A 6427-nucleotide genomic window follows, 5' to 3' on the forward strand; every position below is an offset into this window, starting at 1 on the left:
CTCTGGCCTAACTCTGTGTACTGTGATGGCACACTTGGTGTGATTCTCTGGCTTAGGACTGTTCACTGGAACTCTAAAACTGCTTTCTATGCGAGAGCTTGTTTAGCCTTCAGCTTCTCCTCCACCATCTTCCCGGAAGCCCCTATGAGCATGGTTTAAATTTTATTTCTTTGGGATAAAATGACAATGTTATCTAATTTCAAGTTTTATAAAGGTTATGCTATGTAAGGGCCTTTCTAAGGTGAAGATTTAATGCACTGATGTCAAACTAACCTTTAATTCTATGAATTACATGTATTGTTACACTTGTATTTTTGTAATCAACTTTTTAACAACTGTTTTTCATTTCTTGCATTTGAAGAATGAAAAATATGGAATACTTCACAAATTTTCATACCATCCTTGTGCAAGTACCATTTTAATCTCTGTATTGTTGTAATTTGGGTAGACCTGCTGCTGAAGCATGTAGTATCCTCTAAATTTAAGTAGTTATTGATGCAATCTTTATACAGGCACATATTCATGGTTGCCTATTTGTAACAAGGAACCCTTATTGTTCCTAAAAATGCTATTGATCTTATTTCTCTAAATTTCTGTCTATAGTGGAAAAAAATTACATTGTTTGGTCGATTACTCATATTTGCAATTTTTTGTCAATAACTATTTTGTCATTTTCATTTTAAATTTGATCATATTTTGAAGCTTTTACAGCTAAGTCCAAAGGTGATGGCTTTTCAAGTACTTATTTATCAACTGAGTTATCTTTGTGGAGCTAATGGATTCAAAGTAAGCCTTGGTTAAGATCCACTTCTAAACTTCTGCAGCTTAAAATTTCCTAAATGAGGTCTCTGTGGCACAAATGTCTTCCTGACCCTTACCCTTCTTCCATGTAGGAACAGACCAACCAGAATATCTTACACTGAAAGCATAGATTGTCTTACTGGAACAAAACTAATCTTAGTTACAAGGGATCATAGAGAGATGAACACTTCAGACCGAACTGTTCAGAATAGAAGGTATTTTATCAAAATATAATTGTTTGGGCTGGGAAGTTGGCTCAGTGGTAGAGTGCATGCCTTGCATGCCTGAAGTCCTGGGTTTGATTCCTCAGCACCACATAAGGAAAAAGAAAAAAGCCGGAAGTGGTGCTGTGGCTCAAGTGGTAGAGCCCTAGCCTTGAGCTGAAGAGCTGAGGGACAGGGCCCAGGCCCAGAGTTCAGGCCCCATGACTGGACCCAAACAACAATATATATATATATATACATATATATATATAATATTTATTTTACCTATTATTTCAAAAGTAGCTAAAGCCAAGAAGGTGAAAATGTTGTTCATATGCATGTTTACTTAATATCCTGGCCTGTCTACCATACAACCAGGCAGGAACTTACACTACTGACTTTCCATCACCAAATATTTTCATAGCTCCTGGAGAAGTCTATATATTTCTCCTCGATATTAGGCCTTAAATTGGTAATGTTTAAATCAAAGTGTTTCCTCTTGCCTCCAGGCTTTACATTTACAGATGCTAAAGCTTTAGGTCTAACTCTACCAAAAACTGAGGTAGAGATAATGGAATAATACTTTAAAACAGATTTCCCTTTGATACCCTAACCACAACAGAACAATGCATAACAATTTCTTATATTATATATACTTATATATTTTATATTTATATGTGCTGATCTTAAATTTCACACAGTAAATCTTACTAGAATTAATTTATAATTTGACAAATAAATTGAAATTTATTCCCATAAATAGATTGGAACATAAATAATTAGGTTTAGAATAGATATTCGAATATAAAAAGTATCAATGTAATGTCTTTGGTATAAACTTGTGATACCTTCTAAGTGTTCTTGGTCTTCTGAATTCACATAGTAAAAAAAACAAAAAACAAAAAACAAAAAACAGTATTGTTTTCCTCTAATCTAGAAGAGATTTTACACTGCTGCTGTGTTTATTGTATTAACTCGCTGGTCCCAAAGTGTTTTTCTCCATATTATGCCTAAAAGCTATTATTCTTCTACAGTACCCACGGGTCCGAGGATACCAGGTCCCAGGTTATCTGCATCATCAGATAACAATGGCAAGTCTTCTAACCTTGGCCCATCCAAAATGCTAACAGAATGTAATTGAAGACCCATCTCAATTTTTCATTTCCTAGAATATTTCAGGGCCCCAATTCCTTGCAGTAATTAGCAGCAAGCAATTGTGAAATTTAAGGCAACTTCAAATGAAAGAGGAGATCACAAAATATGAGTGAAAGTACTGTAGTTCAAACTTTCAATTTACAGATGACAAGCCCATATTAGTAAACAAAATCACAAATGTCACAAGATTATTTTTAATACCTCTCTGCTAATGATAAATGAAAGATTTCAGTCCAGCATAAGTAGGCAAAAAATTTCCTGGAATGATAGTTCCATAATTGTTCTACCAAGGCTAGGAAAACTTGACTTAGATGTCAAATATAATTAAAAAAAACTAATTGAGAAGACCCTAGTGCTTCAAAACACTGGTACTTCAGTAAAACTTAGTTCTGTAGTATAAAAATGTTGTCATTCTCAAACCAACGATAACCTACATTTAATCTCCTTCAAGTATATTCCTTTTCAAATAAACTTTCTAGAATCATATTCACCAAAATAACACTTGACAAGTAGATGATAGTGACATTAAAAGTTTTTCAAGTGTAGGAATCAAGTTACAATAGAGTTGATTTATTTACCCAGCACTAATGCAAAATAAGTTCAATCATTAATTAAAGTGTAGAAATAGTATCTCCCACCATTTGCGTTGTTCAGTAGGTGCCTTCCAGAAATGTGTTAAATAGATCAGCCTCCCATAATTCAAACCCAAATATTAGCTAATAAAGTAAATTTCATCACATAAGAAGGTACATTTTAAAAAGTCACTAATAGTTGCCTTATCATGTGTTGCCTTATCATATATTTTCCCTATCTGTCTAACATAGTAATAAATATGACTTTAAGTCTTGAATATGGGTACTGATCAGAGATGTGACAAACCTATAATCTATCTTCTATTTCTATCATATTCCTCTATAGTAGTAAATTTTAGTTTTCTTCTTTTTCCAAAACTTATAGGTAGTAGAAAATATCCTATGTAAAATAAAATAATCACACACCATTGCACAAAGCCATTTATAAAAACTGGTAGATAGCTATAATTCTAAGCGATTTTTAAACTTTCTTGTTGACTAAAGATTAATCTTCCAAAAAGATGAGAATAAAATCATGTTTAGATGCTTCACGTCTCCAGTCTTGCAAATTGTAATTACAGATGAATGAATTATGGAAGTATATGCTGACATCAGTTTAAGTATATGTAGGATTGAAACTCCATGAAATGTATATAAACCTTTCAAAGTATTAACAGCCAGTTTAATAGAATGAATATCAGGAAGTTGAAACCAGAAAGGAATAATAGTAAAGACATAGAATGAATGAAAAATGGAACAAGGGGCAAGTACAGCTAGAATACTCAATGTACACATGTAATAAAGGAAGTGGTAAATCTGAAATAAATCATGGAGAAAGGGTTGGTTGACAATGATAGGAGTGACTCTGATCCAAGAGCATTGGACAATTAGATGGACATATTTAATTGTAACACACTTGCACAACCTTTTGAAATTCAGTTAAAAACACAACTACAAACAAAAACACACAAAAATTACAAACAAACAGCAATCTCTAGAAAGTATGTATATGACCTCACAAAATTTTAAACAGTTAATGGAGGGCAGTCTTGGGAAAAGTAAACAAAGCTGTTCAAAGAGGGCAGTTTAGGGTAGGGGAGAATTTTGAAGAGATTTAAATAGATTGTCTAAGGTTATAAATCACCTACATCTACTGCTAATATTTTCTTCTGTGTTTTTTTTTTTTTTTTTTTTGGTCCGGTCGTGGGGCCTGAACTCTGGGCCTGGGCATTGTCCCTTAGCTCTTCTGGTCAAGGCTAGCGCTCTACCACTTGAGCCACAGCTCCACTTCCGGCTTTTTTTTTTTTTTGCTTATTTGATGCTCAGGAATTGAACCCAGGGCCTCAGGGATGCAAGGCAAGCGTTCTACCACTGAGCCACTTTCCCAGCCCCCATTCTGTGAGTATTCTTTGTCTGAACTGGTTACTCCAGTCCTGAGCTGTGACTTCATAGCTTATGAAGATAGAATGGAAGAATCAAGATCAAGAAACCATTACACCACCGGAGAGAAAACAGTCCTCTATGGTTTCTCTCATCTCTCTTCATTACTCTTTTCTCTTACTTTTAATAAAGTCAAGTGATTTTGAATTATATTTCCTTCTTTTTCAGAGAATTACTGTTTGGTTATTAAATGTCAATTCACAAATTTTGATGTCTTTTTTAAAAAGAATTTTGAATTTAAATTCCACTACAACTTTGTTTTACACAGTGAGAGTATATTCCCTGGGTAAGGACAATTCTCAAGGGAACCTACAGGATTTACAGCAAGGTTTGTGAGGTTTGTTTGTTTAGTGTGAAAATGAGCCATATTCACCCACATTGCTCCCTCTCAGCTAAGTCTCCATGGATTTCTTTGCATGAAAGCCTATTTTCCCAGACAATGTTAAATTTTCTTAATAGGCTAAGTTGTTAAAAAGTTTGAACAATTAAAATTTATCTGTCATAAATTTTTAAATCTTTTGAAATTCCTTTATCAAAATCGTGAATTCACCAATCTTAATCCCACCTTTACCATCAAAATAGTTGACATGTTGTTTTCATGATATAGTGTCCATGAAACTACTATTTTCCAGGGGCTTTGTTATGCATATATTTGACCATATAAGCTGATGCTGAGCAAAATGAACTCCAAGATATGGAAACAGATATTTATTTGCGGTTGCTTTTTTGATGTACTATGTGATCTCTATTTTCTTTGAGATGTTCCCCTATGGTTTATCCCCTGCTGTGTTTGATTTTGGTACCCTGTGTATTGTGTATACATTTACCTTAATTAGGGAAGGGAACAGGAACAAAAAAAATGGCGAGACAAAGGACAAACAGCAAACCAATGCAATAGCATTTCTCACAAGACAATAAGTTGGAAATGTACATTACAACTTGGGAGGGGTATTAGGGTGAAGGAAAAACTGAGAAAAATGAGAGAGGGGATAACAAGTTTGAAAAGTTATGTATTCACTACCTTACAATGACTATAACCACAGTGCACATCACTTTCACATTAAAATTTAATTTAAAAAATAAGCTGATGAAATAAAATTTCACTGTTTTGGTAGAGTAAATATTATTCTTTATGTAGTAACTTAAAAATCAGTATTATTTGGCATCTAATTTGAATTAATTACCTCTTCTTTATCAGAGGGTCATCAACTTGAATGATATCCAACTAGACAATTTTTTCACAATATACTTGCCAATATTTTGAAAATAGAATAAAATAATACTGTGTTATAATAAAACAGAAAACAATTTAATTCTATGGAAACCCATAACTTTTAAAAGTAAATAAGTTGTTAATAGGAAAGAATGTATGTGTTCTTCAAAATTCCTATGACTAATAACAACTCATTTTCAAATTCTGAACATTCCATACCTGAGAGATTCAAAATATACCTGTTTGCATGTTATGTAATTCTGCAGTAGATGCATTTTCCAATGGGGTGTTACAGACTGAGAAGTGAACAGAAAAAGAGCCACATTCTGATATGGGGATAAAACTATGAAGCATGTGATAATTAATTCTTCAAGAGTAAGCAGTTGTTTATCAGATTAAGCTATTATTTCTATGACCATCAATCACAGGATTCATGCCATAAACTCATCCTAGCCCACCAGTTTCCAACTTGTAGGGTGCACCTCAAAATTCCCTTAATTCATATCAAGAATAGCTTATGTCCATTGTGAAAATACCTCTGCTAATGTGATGCCCTCCATATTCTGGAAAGAACACCACTATAAACAGGGTTGCATCATTTTTCCTCCACTGGTATTCTTGAAAATATTATTTATATTTATACTTTTTTAACTATCATAGATAATCAGGAGGTGAAGATTGGAAGATTACAGTTCAAAGAATGTGAAGACTAAGGGTCTATGTTGAACGGGCAGAATGATGCAGGCTCTGGCCTCAGGATTATCTGAGGACTGTGTTTGAGTATTAGGAAAGCTCTTGGCATTCCAGGCTAGAGAGGGAAAATGTTCTCTCTCCCTATCTGAAAACAAATGTCACAGACTCCTGGGAGCTGAGGAAGTATCTCTTCTGCTTGCTGAAGCATAGTTGAACACTAAAACAACAAATCAAAAAATTTAAAAGGAGGAAAAGTTTGGATGAAGGTATGAATATTTTGTGGTTTTCCATGCAATATCCTAAAATAATTTTACATCAAGCTCTTTTTGTTCTTAATATTTTAAACTTAC

At 33.6% G+C, this 6427-nt stretch overlaps 1 pseudogene; it reads right to left on the minus strand.

Moving 5' to 3' along the window:
- Nucleotides 1-365: 365 nt before the first annotated feature.
- On the minus strand, nt 366-465 carry LOC122095788 (annotated as a pseudogene).
- Between the last annotated feature and the right edge of the window lie 5962 nt (nt 466-6427).

Source organism: Dipodomys spectabilis, unplaced genomic scaffold, assembly GCF_019054845.1.
Source record: "Dipodomys spectabilis isolate Male_0828 unplaced genomic scaffold, ASM1905484v1 ptg000361l, whole genome shotgun sequence".
Lineage (NCBI taxonomy): Eukaryota > Metazoa > Chordata > Mammalia > Rodentia > Heteromyidae > Dipodomys > Dipodomys spectabilis.